Source organism: Schistocerca serialis, chromosome 7 (assembly GCF_023864345.2).
Source record: "Schistocerca serialis cubense isolate TAMUIC-IGC-003099 chromosome 7, iqSchSeri2.2, whole genome shotgun sequence".
NCBI classification, from domain to species: Eukaryota; Metazoa; Arthropoda; class Insecta; order Orthoptera; family Acrididae; genus Schistocerca; species Schistocerca serialis.
The window spans coordinates 348127733-348150977 of NC_064644.1; positions in this window are offsets into that span (position 1 = coordinate 348127733).

Here is a 23245-nt window from a genome sequence, read left to right on the forward strand (position 1 = left end):
CACACTCAAGGCATTACGAATCAATTGTAACACGTCCAGTATTTGGTATGTAGTAAACGGCACAATAAATGATACTTATTATGTCACTAAGAGTACTTCGTGGCAAAAAGGAAGATGAATCAAAGCCAGAATTATATTCCATTACAGGATTCGGAAAGTTGAATACAAACTATGTCAAAAGCTGCTAGCATGGGATTCTCTATGAAATACGAGGAAATATTAACAGAAATAAGAAATATACTTACCCTTTAAGTAAACTGAGCAACGGAAATTGTATTTCTTTGCAGGAAAAAATATACAAGAGTCCACAGAACGTAATGTGATGATACAACCTCGTGTTTTATATGAAACAAAAGTAAAAAAGTAAATACTGAATCATCACACCATCAAATATTACGAATGCATCCAAAAATTAAGCAGAATAATAGCAACATACTTACACTGCAATTTAAACGAAAAATCACGATCACGTTGCTACGATACCAAAACAATTATGGAAGACTACGTCATCCAATAGGAACACGAGACTATAAATTGCTAAACTTGCAGTGCTCCAAGTGGCCTGGGACCAAACCAACGTCGTGTTACCGGAAATCCCTATATGAGTTTCACCCCCCTGGTGGTAACAGAGCTTCAGTGCTTTCACCATGCTAACAAGAAACTGTGGGAATATGCTCTGCCTCACAGGACACAGAGTACACTTGTTGGAACTACATGTAAAATAACACCCCCGACAAGTGATTTCTCTTCACAGAGCACAATCTTGAACTCTGTTGTGTGAGAAGGCATTGTGGTCTACGCTGTCTTGTAATGCAGATGTGTCCTGTTATTCTGTAATATTTGTGAAAATAAAGTGTCATTATTTTGCTATGCCACGTCACATGTCTATTACATGTCCTCTGTACCATACAGGAGTACAACGGTGACCTATGATGATCGCAAATTACGGCACATACGCCTTCAACTGGATACCGAACAACAACAATGCAGCCAATGGCCAGCTATGTGTGTCGCTATTCGCAATATTCGCCCACGAGTGCAACACTATATCATACAGTGCTCTATAACGAAATTTCCAACAAAGTGTTTAGGTAAAAAGTAATAGTGACACTTGTCAGTGAAGGAAATCGACAAACTCACGCCGGCCGAAGTGGCCGTGCGGTTAAAGGCGCTGCAGTCTGGAACCGCAAGACCGCTGCGGTCGCAGGTTCGAATCCTGCCTCGGGCATGGATGTTTGTGATGTCCTTAGGTTAGTTAGGTTTAACTAGTTCTAAGTTCTAGGGGACTAATGACCTCAGAAGTTGAGTCCCATAGTGCTCAGAGCCATTTGAACCATTTGACAAACTCACAAGTGACATGCAGAGTTGTTTAGTGACATCGTTCTGGCGCCAAAGGCAGAAAAATATTCGACAGGAAGATCAAAACTACTATATCGTCTCTCCAGGACACTGGATCTCCAATTAAATCATGTAATACACAATGAACATTTAATGAACAACATGCCCTCTCAACTATGGTGTCAACTATGCAGTTAATGCCTGATCATGTATTATGGACATTGTAGGTAGCCAAACTCCCAACCCAGGTTCAAATTGCAAAGATCATCAAAGAGTGGGAGACATTTGATCATAAACTTAAATTGGCGATCAGAAGTTTCGCTGTTATGCAACGCAATGTATCAAATTTGACGATAACAATGCCACCGCATACAGCCAGTACCATCAGTCTCAATGTACCTTGCTTACAACACCTGCTGAGACAATGTGCAATGTGACTGTCCCTGTTGATTGTCGGCCGCAACTTTATAGCCCCTGCCCAGAACAGTGACCTCCCCATCCTGCCGAGACGACAACTGGCACATTCGGGAGGACGACGGTTCAATCCCGCGTCCGGCCATCCTGATTTAGGTTTTCCGTGATTTCCCTAAATCGCTCCAGGCAAATGCCAGGATGGTTCCTTTCAAAGGGTACGGCCGACTTCCTTCCCCGTCCTTCCCTAATCCGATGAGACCGATGACCTCGCTGTCTGGTCTCCTTCCCCAAAACCTTCCCCAAAACAACCAACCAACCGACAACTGGCAACCATGTTCTGCTGGGTATCTCCACTACTGCTGGTATCATGCAAAGTTCGGTGGCGCCACCCGTACCTGTTAATCACCGTGCTCAAGCGGATGTTGAAAGTTGGGCTAATTTGCTTACTGGTGTCATCCTTGATGCGATCGTCAGATACACGAACCAATAAACAGGTGTTACCAAGGATCTTTACTCCAGTCAGAGATTCTACGGTTCGATAGGTGCCATTGAACATAAGCTCTTTCATTGGCTAGCTGTACCTGGCAGAAGCGTACAGAGAGAGTTACCAAAGTTTGGAGGAGATTCGGGAGACTGAAAGAGGCGGAGTTGAAAGCTTCAGCCTCGTGACGAATCTCATATGGCTTAAGACCCTGATATGTTGACGTAATTTTGACGATTGAACTGCCAGAGCACAAATGCAATACTTTGATTGCTTTGCTCCAATTCGTGACGCATATGAACAGTTCGCAGAAAATTTGTAAGGAGAGAGCTATTGCACCAGGGGTAACATCATATTAAATGTAGTGTTTCCATGTTTCCATGATAGGTAAGTTTACCAGAAGTACATACTCTTAAAACCAAAGGAATATGAGACAAAACATTGTACTCTCCACCTTTAAATGGACAATGACACACTTCAAAAGGTGATACAAACAAGATCTGATGAGATTGCTGTAGCATATCTTCGTCTCCACGACCTGCAGCCAACTGCAGCCATCGATAATGGCTCCACCACCCTGATGCTACAAAGTCTTGGCATGCCCATCTTGCAGCAAGTGCCACAGCCTACACTACCTTTGCACAGCAATAAGGTCAGTAATGCGCTTCCCACATGTGAGCACCTCACTCCAACCCTATCCATTCTGCATCGGCAGCCATTCGCTGACCTTCCACAAGTGACTTTCTCCAAATGTGCAGACACAAACAGTACAGTACAAGGATTCCTTACGATGCCAGGGCGCCCAGTTCAGCACAGACAACGCTGGCTCCCACCTGATAAACTTTGCAAAGTGGAAACAGTGGTGATGATCTTCGACCCTCAGACAGTTCGTGTGCTTCACCTATCAAGTGAGTGTCTAAAAAAACGGTTGTCTGCGCCTTTGTGGCTATTACACAGTCCTTAATGCTTTCACTGTCATCCACAGTTACCCAATATCTAACACACAGAACTTCACTCACTATCTTGCAGGCATCTCTGTATTTAGGATATTGGACTGTAAACTGGCTTATCACAAAATAACGATGCACGCAGATGACGTTCAGAACAAGGCAATCATTCCACTGTCTAGTTTGTCTGAATATCTTTTTTGTGCAGTATGGCCTAAAAAACACATCCAAAATGTGGAAATGATCTCAGATAACATCCTCCTTGAGCTACCCTTCTACTATGCATACTTGGATGGCATCCTCGTTTTCTCGCAACATAATGACACACACAAGGCTCATCTCAAATAACTTATCGATGTCCTCACTATGAATGGTGTGATAATCAATGACGAGAAAAGCTAACTAGAACAAACCGAAGTTATTTTTCTGGGTCATGTGGTTTCGGCTGTTGGTATGCACCCAATGCCACAATGAACAGAATAAATCCATCAGCTATCTCCTCCCTGAGACTATCAAGAATTACACCATTTCCAAAGAGACGAGAAATTTTTGCTGGCGCCACATAACGAAAGCAGCTACTGTTAAAGCACAATTAACATAAGCACTAAAAGATGAAAACGCCAATGGCAAATGGAAGTTGCAGTGGACTGCCAACATGCAGACAGCCTTCAAAAAACTGGAGTGCTTTACTCAGGCGACAACCTGGCACATCCACTCCCTCTCAGAGAGTTGTTAACATGGACACGAATAACTGAATTGGTGCAGTCCTTCAACATGAGGCAGTAGGCACACAACCACCCCTTGGATTATTTTCCTGGAAACCCACTGCCTCACAGAGCAAATGCTTGGCATGTGATCATGAATGCCTTGCAGCCTATGAGGAAACTGCCAGTTTAAAAATAATGCTGGAGGCTGATCATTAATCTCGTAAACAGACTACACGCCACTAGTGGGTTCCATCTATGACCCATCAAAAGACTTATCCTCAAGCTGTTTCCGATACTTCACTTACATTTCTCAATTCTTGATCGATGTACATCACAGCAGGGATTATTTGACCTCTCACAGAACCAAGCTCATCCTCAAGTACCACACAATTTCAGAAACTTTTTTTTTTACTACATGCACAACTTAGCCCAACCTGGCATCCAACCAATGACAGAACTAGTTACCGATCGTTTTATGTGGACAAATATCAAAAAAGAAAATGGACATAAATATATCTACCTTGTCACAGAAGCAAAGTAGGATGATACGCACAAGCACCTCTTGGACAACTTACCATACCAAAAGGATGGTTTCAACATGTCCACATAGGACTCCTTCCTGAATCCAAGGGTTACTGATAATACTGCCTATCACTGACCAAATCACATCTTTGGTTGAAGCTGTTCCTCTACATGACACTACAGCACAGTCTATTTCGACACCTGAATTTCTCGCTTCAGATGCCCTGTATCCATTACCACAGACCAGTATCGACAGTTCGAGTTCACATTGTTTTCTGCACTACATGCCCTCTGTGGTACCCACCATTCCTGAACTACAGCGTACCACAAGCAAAGCAACAGCGTAGTCAAATTGTAGCACCACATACTAAAGACTGCTTTAACGTGCCACTGTAAGTTACTGGATGGAAGCATTGCTGTGGCTGCATCTAGGAATACATACTACACACAAGAAAGAACTATAGAGAAGAAGTAAAGCTGTGAGGACTAGCCGTGAGTCGTGCTTCGGTAGCTCAGTTGGTAGAGCACTTGCCCGCGAAAGGCAAAGGTCCCGAGTTCGAGTCTCGGTCGGGCACAAAGTTTTAATCAGCCAGGAAGTTTCATATCAGCGCAAACTCCGCTGGAGAGTGAAAATCTCATTCTGGAACTATATGCATTCCTTGTTGAATTATTTGACTAACCTCTCGCTTGCCCCGCCGACTTCACGCTTCAACCACCTCCAATGGATTCTACTGAAATTCCTGCTCTCTTTAGAATAGTGAAAGAACACATTACTTATGGCAAAATCCCACCTCCACAACCTCAAAGTACCCTAGAAATTTTAGGCCACACAGCAACCTGTCCACATTGCAGCAACATCATAATCTGTGATGATAGAATTCGACTTCCTCTGCAGCCCACTTAAACAAGCCTGCAGAAGATGTTAAAATGTAGTGCACACGCCTTTGACATCCTCCTCAACAGCAAACCCACCATAGTATTACTAAGCTACTTAAAACGAGAGTGGATGCTTCCATATGATCTGTCCACCATTAACACATTGAAGTTGCCAATACACATGAAAATGCAACCACACTTACTGTGTCCATCACCGATTTCATAGTCATGTTGGATGCCAGCAGTTTCCAGCCCAACAACATGAGTGTCAGATTAATAGACAACCTCATTGTCGAAGGCAACCATCCGGAATGCTACACTTGGAACAAGTCCATTAGACGCCACTTCACCCATTATTACATACTGTCCTGCCAATGTTAATACAGCAGCCATCTCATCACATCCACTCTCCAATGGCTTCCTCATGATTATCATCCCTTGAACTGCATTACCCATCACAACAGTAACAACAACAAATGGGGATGATTTATCACAACCTGATCTCCACAAAATGCCGGTGCCACCAATCAGTATGGGACAATCTCTCTTTGCCCACATGCTGCTGCCCCAGCCTGCATACCTACATGATTTTAAGCTCCATGGACATGCAGTGTGATGAAACCCTCACATCCTTCCTCAAAATGCTCCTCACTACGGAGGCAGGGGGCAAGGGGAAGGGTGGCAAGGGAAAGGTTGGGGAGGGAACTCTGTGGGAACTACATGCAAAGTATGCCACTGACAAGTTGTTTCTCTTCACACAGTACAATCATTGATTCTGATGCATGGGAAGCCAGCACAGTCTATGTTTCCTTGTAATATGGATGTGCCCTGTTATCATGAACTATTTGTGAAAATAAAGTGTCGTTATTACAGTACACTGTGTCATGTCTTTATTATATTGTCACCTATACTATACATGACTATATACTTAACAGGATCTGTACCAACCTTGGGAGATGTTATGACCTACTTTACTCTCAGATGCATTGTGGAAGAGTGCCATAAGAATTCGTGCCCTCAGACTTCTGAATACAACAGCAAAAGTGGTAAATTATATAAACAATATGGCTGTTAATGTTTAAATTACGTAGATATTGTATTATGTTGTATTTGTTTTTCTACAGAGATATGTAATTGTAATATGATTAATAATAATGTGGAGTTTGAATTGCAAGTATGAGGAATTTCATATGCCAAATAACATGTTGTTAAGGTACTCACATCGCCAGGTGGCACTATCGAATAATTTCCAGGTCAAGATAATCAGTAAAGGCGTGAAGAGCCCATTGTACCGAGACAGTGCGTCAAAAAGTTTTATTAGTGAAAAATGCCTACTAAAAACATAGTTTGGTGACCTCATAACCATTGCAGTGACTGTAAACCACTTGCCATATGTTCACTATGTCAGTTAAAACTACATTTACGCTTCAGACCGGATATTATGTGCATTAGAACAATAACTTTAACCTCTGGTCATGATTACAGAGGTGGCCATCCCCACAATCGATCCTTTTTGTACTCAAAAATCACTTGATAACGGAAACAGATTTTCGAAAACGGGAAAATGTCGGTTCTACACAAACGTCTAAAGAATGTGTAGTTAAAATTTATGCCATTTGCTATGGTCGTTTATTTAGATAATTGCGACCCAATGTGCAAAAACGGTTAAAAACCGGTTTTTGTGGTTTTCTTCATAACTTGAGTGAGTTTGAACCTCTGTAGCTCGTTAACAGATAGAGGTATAGAAGAGAGTTTTGAAGTTCTCCCAAAATCATCTTAGGATCATATGATAAAAACGGCGACAATTTGCCATGAACAGAATGTGGCTGTATCCACAACTCGTACTCTTCATAGCAAAAAATAATAGTTTTTCGAGATTTTCTCAGGGATGGCCTATGAACAAATGGCGCCGTTATAAGCCACCTAGGGCCCATACTAGACCACACCTTATGCAAACCACCAACGATTTGCTCAGTTTACCTGCGCTGGAGGAAGAGTATAATGTTTAAATTTAGAATCTGAACTGTAGGATAGCTCCAGTATGTCCTTTCTTCTGACAGGTATACAAATTGTCACTAGGCCAATCGCTTCACAAAACACTTAACTCCTGATATCTGTGATCAATACAATCTGACATATGTCTCCATGAAAAATCGCATTTTCACATGTGGCTATATGGAACATATTGTTACCATGCACTGTCATGCATGGACCAATAGTGTGTGTCTAGCAACTAACAGCTGTATCCAGAAACTCCAAATAACGGCTTACGAGTATACCTTTCTGCTCACTAACAAATAAACATTTCTGCAGAGACAGAAGTATTTTAAGCTGATCTTAAATTTAACTGACAACTCATGGGTGTTCTTGGTTCATCCTGATCAGCTGTTGTGATATTAATTTTGATGCAGGAATAACATGGATTCGTGAATGCACATTACAGAGACAGTCACCTTCCACTGGAATACTTATCTGTAGCAAGGAAAATTAAATTAATTAAGGCTGTTGTAACGTAAAACAATGAACAGAAGAAAGATGACTTTCAAAATATTTAGTAAACTTCTTGAGTGTGTCCCAAATTGCATGTTGTTGTTCTTGTGGTCTTCAGCCCAGAGACTGGTTTGATGCAGCTCTCCATGCTATTCTATCCTGTTCGAGCTTCTTCATCTCCCAGTACCTACTACAGCCTACATCCTTCTGAATCTGCTTAGTGTATTCATCTCTTAGTCTCCCTCTACGATTTTTACCCTCCACGATGCCCTCCATTACTAAATTGGTGATCCCTTGATGCCTCAGAACATGTCCTACCAACCAATCCCTTCTTCTAGTCAAGTTGTGCCACAAACTCATCTTATCCCCAATTCTATTCAATACCTCATCATTAGTTATGTGATCTACCCATCTAATCTTCAGCATTCTTCTGTAGCACCACATTTCGAAAGCTTCTGTTCTCTTCTTGTCCAAACTATTTATCGTCCATGTTTCACTTCCATACATGACTACACTCCATACAAATACTTTCAGAAACGACTTCCTTACTCTTAAATCTATACTCGATGTTAACAAATTTCTCTTCTTCAGAAACGCTTTCCTTGCCATTGCCAGTCTACATTTTATATCCTCTCTACTTCGACCATCGTCAGTTATTTTGCTCCCCAAATAGCAAAACTCCTTTACTACTTTAAGTGTCTCATTTCCTAATCTAATTCCCTCAGCATCACCCGATTTAATTCGACTACATTCCATTATCCTCGTTTTGTTTTTGTTGATGTTCATCTTATACCCTCCTTTCAAGACACTGTCCATTCCGTTCAACTGCTCTTCCAAGTCCTTTGCTGTCTCTGACAGAATTACAATGTCATCGGCGAACCTCGAAATTTTTATTTCTTCTCCATGGATTTTAATACCTACTCCGAACTTTTCTTTTGTTTCCTTTGCTGCTTGCTCAATATACAGATTGAATAGCATCAGGGATAGGCTACAATCCTGTCTCACTCCCTTCCCAACCACTGCTTCCCTTTCATGCCCCTTGACTCTTATAACTGCCATCTGATTTCTGTACAAATTGTAAATAGTCTTTCGCTCCCTGTATTTTACCCCTGCCACCTTCAGAATTTGAAAGAGAGTATTCCAGTCAACATTGTCAAAAGCTTTCTCTAAGTCTACAAATGCTAGAAACGTAGGTTTGTCTTTCCTTAATCTAGCTTCTAAGATAAGTCGTAGGGTCAATATTGCCTCACGTGTTCCTATATTTCTACAGAATCCAAACTGATCTTCCCCGAGGTCGGCTTCTACTAGTTTTTCCATTCGTCTATAAAGAATTCGTGTTAGTATTTTGCAGCCGTGACTTATTAAACTGATAGTTCGGTAATTTTCACATCTGTCAACACCTGCTTTCTTTGGGATTGGAATTATTATATTCTTCTTGAAGTCTGAGGGAATTTCGCGTGTCTCATACATTTTGCTGACCAAATGATAGAGTTTTGTCAGGACTGGCTCTCCCAAGGCTGTCAGTAGTTCTAATGGAATGTTGTCGAGTCCCGGGGCCTTGTTTCGACTTAGGTCTTTGAGTGCTCTGTCAAACTGTTCACGCAGTATCATATCTCCCATTTCATCTTCGTCTATCTCCTCTTCCATTTCCATAATATTGTCCTCAAGTCTAAATTCAAACGTAAGTTCAGTTTCTCTTATTAATAAATCAGTCATCTGCTAATACAGACAAAATAACACTTTGTCAGGTAGTTACAGTGTCACAACCTTGAGGAAGCTGAGAGTGGCAGGGATCTGAAAACAGCTTAGCCAACACAAAGTGTTCCATATGGTGCTGACTTTTGACACCCAGTGCTTGGGGGCCTGCAGAAAACTTACTGCACTCTTAGTAAAGCTAGTGCATTGGGAGCTGTTAACATATTTATGTATGTTATCAATCGATAATAAGATCGGTACATATGTGGCTGAAGTTGGTGCCCCACAATCTTGGGATTGGCTCTAATGTAAAAAAAAAAGTTTGATGATCACTGGTCAAGAAGGATACGAACATTTGCAGGAACAATTCTGAGGTGGTCTTCTCAACGCTTCATTGCCTCTTCCTCGTATAACCCTTACCAAGGAGTAGGAAGGAACCAATCCAATACTCTGAAACATGGTTTCCAGTACAACATAAGTGTGGCAGCAGTAAACATGCCCATTATACAGCCCCAAGAATGCCACCTCCCACTGCTGCACAACAGAATTTCAATTTAGGGAAAGAGTGGGAACAGTGGTATCCAAAAACTGAAATCCAAATTACACTTTAAAAAAAATCTTTATTGGTTTAATATCATATGGTAACCATGTATACTGTGCTTAAGTATGTTCGAAGTGGAACAATAATATCTTAATGTATTGTCTTTCCTTTAAAAAAATTAATCATGAAAGTGTCTCAATGTAGCTATGAATTTTTAATTGTGGGTACAGTGAGACAGTGCCTCGAATTCTAACGAAGATCGTAAGAAGCGAAGTTGAATTCAAATGAAACAGCAGATTGTTGTCTTTTTGTCTTGCTATGTTTTGTAGTAGGTTTAAGCAATAACATTTTTACGTATTTTGTGTCAATGAACGAAATATTTGGAACTACAAGCATCATAAATTTGTTCTATAGTTTCAAACTTTTCCTAAGAAATGTAACTTCACATTCGGATGACTCTCCTACAATTGAAAGAATTTTTCCTACGTAATATATTTTCTTTTTTGCCTCAAACTCTACTAAAACAAAGTCACCCACTTTGGGTGAGCGCTGTATGTTTTCAAAGTTAACCATTTCCGGTTCTGGAATCAATTGTGTCTACATCTTCATCTACATCTACATTTATACTCCGCAAGCCACCCAACGGTGTGTGGCGGAAGGTACTTTACGTGCCACTGTCATTACCTCCATTTTCTGTTCCAGTCACGTATGGTTCGCGGGAAGAACGACTGCCAGAAAGCCTCCGTGCGCGCTCGAATTTCTCTAATTTTACATTCGTGATCTCCTCGGGAGGTATAAGTAGGGGGAAGCAATATATTCGATACCTCATCCAGAAACGCACCCTCTCGAAACTTGGACAGCAAGCTGCACCGCGATGCAGAGCGCCTCTCCTGCAGAGTCTGCCACTTGAGTTTGCTAAACATCTCCGTAAAGCTATCACGCTTACCAAATAACCCTGTGACGAAACGCGCCGCTCTTTTTTGGATCCTCTCTATCTCCTCCGTCAACCCAATCTTGTAAGTTCTCACACTAATGAGCAATACTCAAGTATAGACCGAACGAGTGTTTTGTAAGCCACTTCCTTTGTTGATGGACTACATTTTCTAAGGACAATCCCAATAAGTCTCAACCTGGTACCCACCTTACCAACAATTAATTTTATTTGATCATTCCACTTCAAATCGTTCCACACGCATACTCCCAGATATTTTACAGAAGTAACTGCTACCAGTGTTTGTTCCGCTATCATATAATCATACAATAAAGGATCCTTCTTTCTATGTATTCGCAACACATTACATTTGTCTATGTTAAGGGTCAGTTGCCACTCCCTTGCACCAAGTGCCTATCCGCTGCAGATCTTCCTACATTTCGGTACAATTTTCTAATGCTGCAACTTCTCTGTATACTACAGCATCATCCGCGAAAGCCCACATGGAACTTCCGACACTGTCTGATCGAAGGTCTCATCATCTGAAGAACCTTTCAAAACTAATTAACTTCCGTCAGCATCAGTTTCATCAACTAGGAATAAAGCTCGCTTTGCTTTAGGTCCCTTTATGTCTTTTTGTTTCCTTTTCATTTGTAGCTCATGCCTTTTTGGTGTGTCGGTAGCAATCATTGGTCTTCCTTTAGGCTGTCAGCGACTGCAAATTTTTCTTGGTTTTGCCTGTGGGAAACCTCATGTGTCTTCTGGAGAGAGATAATACATTGGTGCAGATTTTCCATGTGATTGTGAAGAACTGGATGCTATAGCCTGTGCTTCACTTTCATCATGTAATGGGTGTTCCACATCAGTTTCAGTTTAAGGCCTTTTTCGGGTGATATATGTGTTTCCAGGCTTTTATTTAGAGATGTCAGTAACAGAAGATGGAAGAAAACCATCCTCATTGAACACATGGCGACGTAAAGGAAATATCCCTGTCTTCTTAAATCCCACAATGACACTGACAGGAGTCATTCTTAAGGGAGATGTTATCCTCACACAGTGAGCAACATTGTAAATTGAAAATGAGACATCATCCATGTATCTACAGCAGCATCATAAAATGTATGGGAAGGTTTCATGGCACTGACGTCAAGAGGCTACAGTTTATTGGGGCAATGAGTTGGAATTGTCAGAATCGTTATCCCATTCTCTTTGCACAGATCTATTGCCTCTATTGGGATGTGCCTCTCATGATTACCCATCAGTAATGAAGATGGATTTACTTTTGAGCTGGCAGAGAACTTGATGAAGTGATGAATGACCTTCACAAAAGATTCTGAGTTCATCCAGCCTCCTTTAACGTGGCTAATGTACCAGCAGGTGCTCCTAATATCATATGATCTTTAAAATCCACATGTGGAAATATAGTGACAGGGGGTAGGCTGTTACCGAGAGCATTTATAATACAACACGTTGTAACCAGTGTTCCACATTCTGCACTGGTTGCCTTGTTATCTTGTTTCAACCCTTTAATGGCCAAAAATCTTCTGTGGCTTCTGCATCATTGTTGTTACAGTTTCATCAAGATTGAAAATACGTGATCCATCAGCGAAATTTGGATGATGTTTGATTACTTCTTCCAGTTTATCAAAGAAATTTGACACATTAAATTTATTGAAGCCTGTAGCTCTAGATAAGCTGCATCCATTTGGGGTTTGAAGAGACAGTTGAGGGAATCTCTGTCAAAAACCTTTCATCCAGTCACTAGATGCTTTGTCACTTTCAGTCCAGGTTTTGGGTAAAACAATGTTATTTTTAATACCTAATTCATGAGCTAAGGTACGGCAGTCGTTCATAGTAAGTCCATAAAACATTTTAGAACACACAACTAGATATTCACACAAACTAAGCTCCAATTCGGGTGGAAAAATGTCGTTCAAAATGGCTCTAAGAACTGTGGGACATAACATCTAAGGCTATTAGTCCCCTAGACTTAGAACTACTTAAGCCTAATTAACCTAAAGACATCACACACATTCATGCCCAAGGCAGGAAATGTGGTTCACTGAATAGTTGGGACACATGTTTGAAGTGTTATCCTCATAACATTTCTTATCGTATCAAAAGGATAAGCCTTTCAGCTGAGGTGCACTCCTGATGCTCATTTTCTTTTCGATCACCCGCATGACAGCTTCTGTCATTGAAGATTCTGAAAACCTTCCTATTTCCTTATCAGTCTTCTTTCTCCTGGGCATTTTATAACCTAAAAGAAAAGTCTGCACACTAAAGTCTACAGAAATCACTGTTTTATACAGCAAGCACGCATTTTCAGACACTAAAGACAACACGTATCTCACTGTACCCTCATCATTCAAGTCTCACTGTTCGCAGTTGCAAACTTTTTTTTCAAATTGGCTCCAACTACATTCAGCTTAAAGCAACATTTCAATGAAGGGGATTTATATGTCTTGAAAAAACCATAGTTTTGAGTGACTCATGAAATGATTTGAACGTACCAATAGTCATCTCAGAAACCAGCTATGTAAATTTAGTAAAAAGATACCTTTTTTACCTCTGAGCACAAAAATGGGGTGATCAAAAAGTCAATATAAATTTTAAAACTTAATAAACCACGGAATAATGTAGATAGAGACGTAGAAATTGACACACATGCTTGGAATTACATGGGGTTTTATTAGAACCGAAAAAATAACGAAGTTCACAGAATGTCTGACAGATGGCGATGGACAGCAAAATGTCAGTGACTGCGCATGACAATCATGTTACAGAATCGTATCATCCCCAGCCTGGCTGATAAACACCTGCTGGAACGTACGATGTTTATGCAGGATGGCGCTCCACCCCATATTGCTAGACGCGTGAAAGATCTCTTGCGCGTGTCGTTTCGTATTGATCGTGTGCTCAGCCGCCACTTTCGTCATGCTTGGCCTCCCAGGTCCCCAGACCTCAGTCCGTGCGATTATTGGCTTTGGGGTTACCTGAAGTTGCAAGTGAATTGTGATCGACCAACATCTCTAGGGATGCTGAAAAACAACATCCGATGCCAATGCCTCACCCTAACTCCGGACATGCTTTACAGTGCTGTTCACAACATTATTCCTCAACTACAGCTATTGTTGAGGAATGATGGTGGACATATTCAGCATTTCCTGTAAAGATTATCATCTGTGCTTTGTCTTACTTTGTTATGCTAATTATTGCTATTTTGATCAGATCAAGCGCCATCTGTCAGACATTTTTTTGAACGTTTGTATTATTTTGGTTTTAATAAAACTCCATGTCATTCCAACCATGTGTGTCAATTTGCACCTCTCTATCTGCATTATTCCGTAGTTTATTCAGTTTTCAAATTTATACTGACTTTTTGATCACCCGGTATATCAACAACGAAATCACAACAAGAATGTCAAGTAGGAAACATGGAAATCCATAAACTAAATAGTAATGGTTACCACATTCACAGTAGGTACCAACAACTGAAACCAAAATCCCAGAGATAAAACTAATGTCTCACTGTTCCCACTCTTCCCCTACTTTTATTTATGGACAAAGAAGACCTGTGATGGCTTTCAAATTCTACATTCAGATTCACATGGCAAAGCTCTTTCAGTAGACACTGAAGAACATAGTTGGCTGTGTTTAATCTACTGATCCAGATGCATCAGTCAAAACAGATAATCCTATTTTATGTGCTAGAAGAGAGGGATGGAAAAACACCCATAGGAACTGGAACCTTCCAAACTTTATAGTATAGTGCCACGTGGCTCACACACTACAAATGCAGCAGTCAAGTTGGTATGACTGCACAGTAATTTATCAAATTTGGGAGACAAGAATTGACATGGGTCAATCCTAAGCTGTTGAAAGTAGATTCAGTCGACAAATGTGTGTGGTATTGAAAGATTTGTCACATTTTAGTTAGTTATAGACCCTATGTTACTTTTTACATCACCAAGCCAAAAAATGTTTTCTAAACCGATGTTGGTCAATTTTAGTTATGCTGGTCAATATCGAACAAGAGAAAGTATGAAAGTGATAAAATAAGTTCATTGACATGATCAGATTTGTTATCAAAAGTAATCTGCCTTTTTACAAGTTTAAAACCTGTTACTCCATATAATCTACTGAAATATATCCTACTTTCAAATCATTTGGGACATCTTCCCCATTTAAACATCTTTCGAAAAGGTTTCTTAACAATTCCATTAATTTCTTTGTTCCTAATTTTAATAATTCTGCAGGAATACCTCCAATGCCTGTAGCCCTTCCATTCTTTAAAGATTTTATTGCAGTTTTTACTGTCTCTATTTCCAAACGGATGTAATTCTCTGCTTGTAGATCTATCATTTCATTATATTCAGGGTTTCCCAAGTATTCTTCCCTGTTTTCTGTTAATAAACTTTTAAAATATTTTTCCCAAGAGTCATGAGTAATATATTTAATATGTGTTGTTTCTTTAGAATTCCTTCTTAAATTGATTCAAGAATATAAAAAATCAGGTCTAAATGTAAACATGAATAAAACAAAGTACATGGTAATTGGTGGAGTGAATGGAGGCTTAATATTAGAAGAAGGAATGGGAACAATAACAGCTACTGAGGAATATAAATATTTAGGTGTGAAAATTACAAATGATGGGAAACAGGACAAAGAAATTAGATCAAGAATAAATTCTGGAAAGATGACAATCTCTTTATTGAATGGAATTCTCTGGGACAAACACATAACAACTGATAACAAAATAAGGATTTTTAAAACAATTGTTAGGAGCATTATTATATATGGTTCAGAAGTGTGGACAACAAAATGGCAACTGAAATCAAAATTATTAGCCACAGAAATGGATTTCTGGAGACGTTCAGCAAGAATATCAAGACGAGAAAGAATAAGAAATGAAGTAATCAGAGACAAGATGAAATGTAAAAATTCAATTATTGATTTCATCGAGCACAAACAACATAAATGGTATGGACACATCAGACGAATGGAACAGGAAAGGCTACCAAAATGCATAATCGACTGGGTACCAATTGGAAGAAGAAAAACGGGGACGACCACCTGATACATGGATACAGGGAGTTCAGTCAGCAATGAGGAAGAACAACATTCCTGAAGATTTATGGACAAATAGAGAAGAGTGGAGAACAATAATTAGTGACTTACTGTAATCTAGAATAGGTGCTGGAAAAATGTACTCACATTGTAAATCCAGAATAATAATAATAAAAACCTGTTACTCAACTTCAGGGAGTATTAGTGCTGAATATTTTTGATGATATTCAAGAGGTTTTTCTCAATCGTTCTGGCTTTTTTTTTGTTTCAGGCTTTTAATCTTTATTTCATACCACAATATAGGATAGTAATTTTCTTCTTTTTTTTTGAAATATATTCCAAGATTATTTCACAGGCAGGGCTCAGTCATACATGCTGAAAAGAAGGCCTCCAAATTTTTGTGTGATCTCTCCAAATGCTTTTTAAATTAAACAAACGTTATTGGCATTTTACATGTTTATTCTTGAAGTCGTCTACCACTAGAGGTCTTCAAACTGTAGCAAGTAACAAGGCAGTGTGTAACATATCTCTTGGTGCATGAGAAACAGTGATCCATAATCCAAATTCGAAGAGTTCTTCTCCACAGAGTAACCTCCCCTTCAGCATGACAATGTCAGACAACACGAGCTCTGTGTCATCTGATGCCTTGGGTTCACTATCATCACTCATTCTCCATACAGCCCTACGTGACCCCAACTGATTTTCACCTGTTTCCAAAACAGGAAGAACACCTTTAAGGACTTTGCTTTGATAGTGATGATGCAGTGCAAGCAGATGTGAGGTCATGGTTCAGTCAACAAAATAAAACATTCTACATGACAGTCTCTTATTGGGAGAAAAACATTCATTGCCACGGTTACTATTCTGACAAATATGTAGACATGAAAAATAAAGGTGTACAATAATAATAGCGTTTCTTTTATTCAAACAGCTTTAAGATTTTTCACATAAAAGATTCGGAGCTATTACTTTTCAGCACACACTTGTATAATGAAGTTTTAGATCATTGAATCAAAAAGGTGGCACTTGTATTGATATTAATAATATAATAAGTTGGACTTTGTATATATCATTGTATATGGTTACTGTTTGAATATCAAAGTAATCTGTATTTAAAAAACTAACTGCATGACTAGCAGTCATTTCAGGGTCAATGAATTTTGTGTAATTCTTGTCAAATTTGGTTCCTGGACATGGCATATTTTCTTACTCACCAAAACACACAAAAAATTGAGATTACAGAATTTTGCCCCATATTGGAAAATTTTTTGTGGCTATCCATGGTATGGTATAATGATAAGGAATTAAAAAATCTTTACAGAAACGTCTGGTAATTTCCAAGAATGACTGCCTATCGAAGCCACAAGGTGCAAACGATATATATCGAATGATAGATTCTAAATTGATCACGCGACTGTGCTGGCGGGCGTTATGACAAATTATTTGTGAGCTGCTAGGAAAACCCAAATTATTTATGATGGTTGTGAGTGGGATGCCTGGTATTGTAGACGTTTCTTCGGCCGATTGCGTCGTGAGGAAGAACCTAATTCCATGCTTATGCAGCGTACAAAATTGTTTGAATTTTTGTCGGAAATGTGACAGTCTGCCCTTACTTTTGCTTGACATTGGCAGAGTCTACCCAGGTTACGGCAAAAAGGGAATGCTTCCCGTAGCATACACATCAAATGGACTTTCTCATGACAACAATGTCGACGACGAGTGAGGTAAGTCGTTTCTTTTGTAACTTTACAACTATTTTAGTAATGTTCTTTTGTCGTTGCTGCAGTGACCCCTATAAACATGCTCATAACGCCCGCCACCACAGTCATATGATCGATTTAGCATCGCACGATCGATATAAATCGTTTGCAAACAGGGGCTTCGATAGGCAAACATTCTTGTAAATTACCCAAAACTTGCAGGAGTCGAAGTAACAATCACAGTACCGAAACGTGTGCCCACAATGAAATATAGATACAATAGTCCAGGTGGGAACACAGAGGGGTAAAATAGAAGAAAAGTAACCGTTTCTTACATTCATGACATAAGAAACCAGCACCATGACAGGTTTCACAGCTGCCAAAATTTCAATAGATCCCTCAGAACATAACTCCAAGGAAATGCGTTAACTACATATGCTGGTGTCCATCAAATTTTATGGTTGTTGTCAGGACATTCGTCAAGAGCTGGAGAATTTTCTTTTGGAAACAAATGGCTTAAAGAAGAACTAAGTACAAGAAAATGCTTTGATGGCGTTAAAGGCATGCAATTCAGAAGTCTTTCTCTTCATAAGAACTCTGCTCCAAATTCTAATCACTCGCCCATTTTCAATAGCAACGTCAGAAAGGGTATTTTAGATTTCAAAACGTTTAACAACCTGCCTGAGGAAAAGTACAAATCGAAACATAATGAGTGGTCTAGCCATCCCTCTGTGCACCACAGCGTACCAATAGATCTAGAGTTAGTACTGAAACACGTTTCCAAATTTCGATGATGGATAAATACTTGTTAAGGTAAGCGCGATTAGCTGTTCTGTATTTGACTGTTAGTATCGATAAATATTTAGCCTGAAATTAAGTAGCGAATGTTGTGTCCTTATGAAATTGGGACAGAACTCGCCCCCTCCCCCCACAAAAAAATTAATACATAGATAAGATGAAGTGGAATAATGTGATGTGATTCTGTAACTCACATAGATGGAGAGAAAACTTATGAAGAAGGGGAAGGAAGAAAAACTTGTACCAGGACCGAAAGTCAGCTGGTAAATACTAACATGGGCTTTTGGACCATCACCACTCACCTTCTTGGCGGTTATAATACTCAAAAACTGCTGTTGAAAGTTGGGCTAATTTACTTACTGACGTCATCCTTCACTCGATCGTCAGATACACGAACCAACAAACGGGTATTACCAAGGATCTGGTACCTGGCAAAATCGTACATAGGGAGCTATTAAAGTCTGGAGAACATTCGGGAGACTGAAGGTGACGACGTTGAAATTTCATCCTCGTGACGAATCTCGAATGGCTTAAGACCCTGATACATAGACGTAATTTTGACGACTAAACTGCCAGAGCACAAATGAAATACTTTGGTTACTTTGCTCCAATTCGTGACGCGTGCGAAGAGTTCCCAGAAATTTTTTAAGGATAGAGCTATTGCACCAGGGATATCATATTAAACGTAGAGTTTCCATGACAGGTATGTTTTGCGGGAGTACATACCCTTAAAACCAAACGAATATGAAATAAAACATTTTACTCTTGTTGACGTTAAGGCCAGTTTCACATTCAAAATGGTCGAAATTTCGACTTTCTTTTTACTGTATTTTTGAAAGGTAAATGTGTCGGGGATGTTGGGAGGAAAAGGTTTTTTAATCCGTGCGTTACAAAAATTTCTACACACCATTCTTCGAAGCAGTGTCACGGCCGCCGTGGGACGCTCAGGTAGAAAAATGCGCTGTGACACACGCTCACAAAATGATTTATATTGCAATACGCGTGGAAACATACCCATCGAAAAGCTGACATATAACGTGTGCAGGCCGCCGAAAGTAGCATGCCCAGCCCAGCCACATTGGCTTTTCTCGCCAAGAAGAACGAGGGAACTGCTCTCCAGGAACAATTCGAGTTAGGGGAAGGGTTGACATACGGCCACCATCTACGTTAGACTATGATACGGGCACGGAATTTCAGACTAAATGTAAGTAACGAAAACACTTTTTTTGGTCAAATTTTGGTCAGAACATAATTTTTGGTTCGCCGTATTGTATCAGCCATTTTTAATTCTGAAAATCTATTTTCAGATTTTTGTTCAGCGACATGAAAAATACAAAACAACGTGTAGTTTTTATTCAGATTGCACTAATAATACGCGGGTTTGAACTTAAATAATGCCAACTATTTATTCACAACCGATACAAAAGAGTTGCATGTTTGTACCTGTTACTGTCTTTCAAAGTAGTCACCAGCGTCGTGTAGAACCAATTGCCAGGGATGTGGAAGGTGTAGTATACCATTAGAAGAGCCTGTTCTGTTGATGGTACGAATGGAGCGGTCTACTGCCTTTCAAATCTCTGGAACAGTTCTGAAGAAAGTGCCATCTTCAGAATCAAATCAAAGTCATAAAGACTTAAATCTGGGGAGTATGGTCGATGGTACAGTACTTCTCCGTCCCATCGACTGAACAGAGCAGCCACAGCTTGTGCTGTATGCGCCTGCATATTGTCGTGCAAAATGATGGATGGGTTGCGCAGAAAGTGTCACCACTTCTTTCACAAATCTGGTCACAGATGATGCTCCAAAAACAAACAGTAATATTGTACATTCACAGTCTTCCGTGGAGGAACATAATGCATTAGGATAACACCATCACAGTCATACACGAGAGTCATCATAACTTTAGACCACTCCATTTGCACCATCAACAGAACAGGCTCTGTTAACGGTACACTATGCCTTCCACATCACTGGCAACGGGTTCTACACAACGCTGGTGATTACTTTGAAGGACAGTAAAGGTGCAAACATGTAACTGTTTGTATCAGTTGTGAATAAATAGTTGCCACTATTTAAGTTCCAACCTTCGTATATATAAAAGTTTAGGAAAACCTTTAAACGGTGTTTTCTCTTGCAACGTTTTTTCATAACCATGTGCAGCATAAAATAAAAACAGTTCAACCTATTAACTTCTATCATTGACTCCTCGAAATGTGAACTTTTTTCATGGGAACTTATACGTATAATATATGCAATTTGTTAACATTAACAATCACTTGTAAAGCCACAAGTAGTGGAACAAACCCCCAAAAATCAAACTCAAAGTTCAAATTAACACCATCTCATTAAATTTACGGTTATTTCGCTGTGGTTAGGTAAAAGCTCCCATAAATTTAATGTAGTATCAGCTGATGTTACCCATTTTTGATTTCAGATAACTCCTGAGGGGTGCATTGCACACAGTCTGCAGACTTCAGACTTGCAAGCCCTTCAAGTCATAATTATGGGCACCATTGTTATTTGTATTGAAAATCTAAAATAAAGTTCAAAGTATGATCAACCATAATCTCCAAACAGATCCTTTTTATGTCTTTTCATTATCTAAAAAGAAAAATGACCTTAAGATGATTTGCACAGTCAGTATAGGGATGTATGTTGGACGACATCCGGTGAGTCTTTTCTATATCATCAGTAAGTTAAGTGAAATAGTCAGGAGGAGAATGGCTAAGCCTATATTTGGAGCCAGTCACAATATCAGATTTCTAGTTTTCTGATTTTGATCTTGCAACTTATTTGAAAACAAAGAATCTGCCATACATTGGAAATGTCAGATGTATAAAAGCAACTGCCATCAGATTTTGTTGATGGAGAACAGTGAATTCAGTCACTCCCATCATCAAGGAAATTGTTGAAAACTCGATAGGTACAGCTCTTTATCATCCTTCCTCTGAGGGGCTGTTTGAAAAACATCTTTGTTGTACTTTTCAAACATTTAGGTCATATCTTTCTTTTCTTTTACTAAAATTTTATCTTTCTCTGTGTATTCATTTAAGATTAAATTTTATTTACCATATAAATATTTTAAATTTTATTATCTTGTGGTTAAATATATTCATTAATTATTTTACATGTTTTCATATGTATTGTAGTCAGATGTGTTTCTTGCATTTTCTTGTTAGTTTTGGTGTACCTGACATGTTTTTGACTAAGTTTTACTACTGCATATTTGTTATGTGTCTTAAAGGAGTTACCAGTAATTAAATTTTCACAAATACTAGCATTAATGAGCGACACATAGTGTTCTACGTTACAGCTTATGAAACAAATGTATGAACAAGATTGTTGTCAAATTGTTCATCCATTAAACCTACTTTGTGCTCTGTACCATGCACCTATGATAGTAGAAGTGAAACATACATATAAAAAATGCTTAAATATATCACTAAAATGCCCTCATAGTTGTAGGTAGTTCCCACAATAAACTAATTCCTTCATTGCTTATTTGCCAACAGTTAACAGGTACCACAACACAACATAATGGCTACTATAGTGCTGTACACATTATTATTATTATTGTTATTATTAGTGGCAGTGCTCAGACACAAAGCATTGGCAGCCTGAAGTCTTACTGTTTCTGCCACTTCAGTAGTAAGGAGGCCAGCAATGAAGTGATCTACAAACAGTAGGCCTAAGTATAGTAGACAAATTTTAATTTGTTTGGTTTTAAATTGGTGTGCAGGAAGAGGTGTGGTAAACAGGAAGCATGTTTTGTAACAAGTATCTCCATAATAAAGCCACTTCACAAAAAGGATAGTACAGCTGACATAAATAATTATATATGTCATTATTGTCAGGTTTCTCTAAAGTAATTGAAAGAGTAATGCATGAAAGGATAGCTGACTTCCTGAATAAAAATAAAACACTGACTAATGCTCAAAATGGGTTTAGAAAGAACAGATCCACAGAAACGGCAGTCTTCCAAGTCATGAAAATGGTTTTAAATGCCTTGGACAAGAACGAATTAAGCTGTGGAATATTCTTAGATTTGCCTAAAGCCTTTCATTTAATCAGCCATGACTTATTGCTTATGAAACTAGAATGTTATGGGATGCGGGGACTTGCCTTCAAATGGTTCAAGTCTTCTCTCTCTGATAGACAACAGAAAGTACAAATATGTCATGAAGGCAAAGAGTATCTTCCAGATTTCAAAATGACTAGCTATGGAGTGCCCCAGGGTTCCGTGTTAGGCCCTCTCTTGTTCTTGGTGTAGATAAATGATTTGCCAATCCATCTGACAGTTGCAGAAACGGTAATGTTCGCTGATGACACTAGCATTTTTATAAAAGGAAGCACTGAGGATGATCTTACAGCAGAGTGTCTCTAGGACAATAAATGAGACAGGAAAATGGTTTAGTGATAATGCTTTGATCATAAATATGGATAAAATGGTATTGTTGAATTTCAGTAATATTAAAAGTAAAGCTAGAAGAAGAGTAAAAGCTGAGTTAGAGAACTATGTTATTGGCACAAGCTCCATACACAAAATTGCTCGATATATGGGTGGATGAGCACTTGAGATGGGAAAAGCATCTAGAAGTTTTGAGTAAAAAATTAAGTAAATGCTGCTATGTGCTAAGAATGCTTCGGGAATGCTGCAACACTGAATCATTGCTGTGTGCCTATTATGCTTACATGAACAGTTTGCTTAGATATGGTGTGATCTTCTGAGGAAATA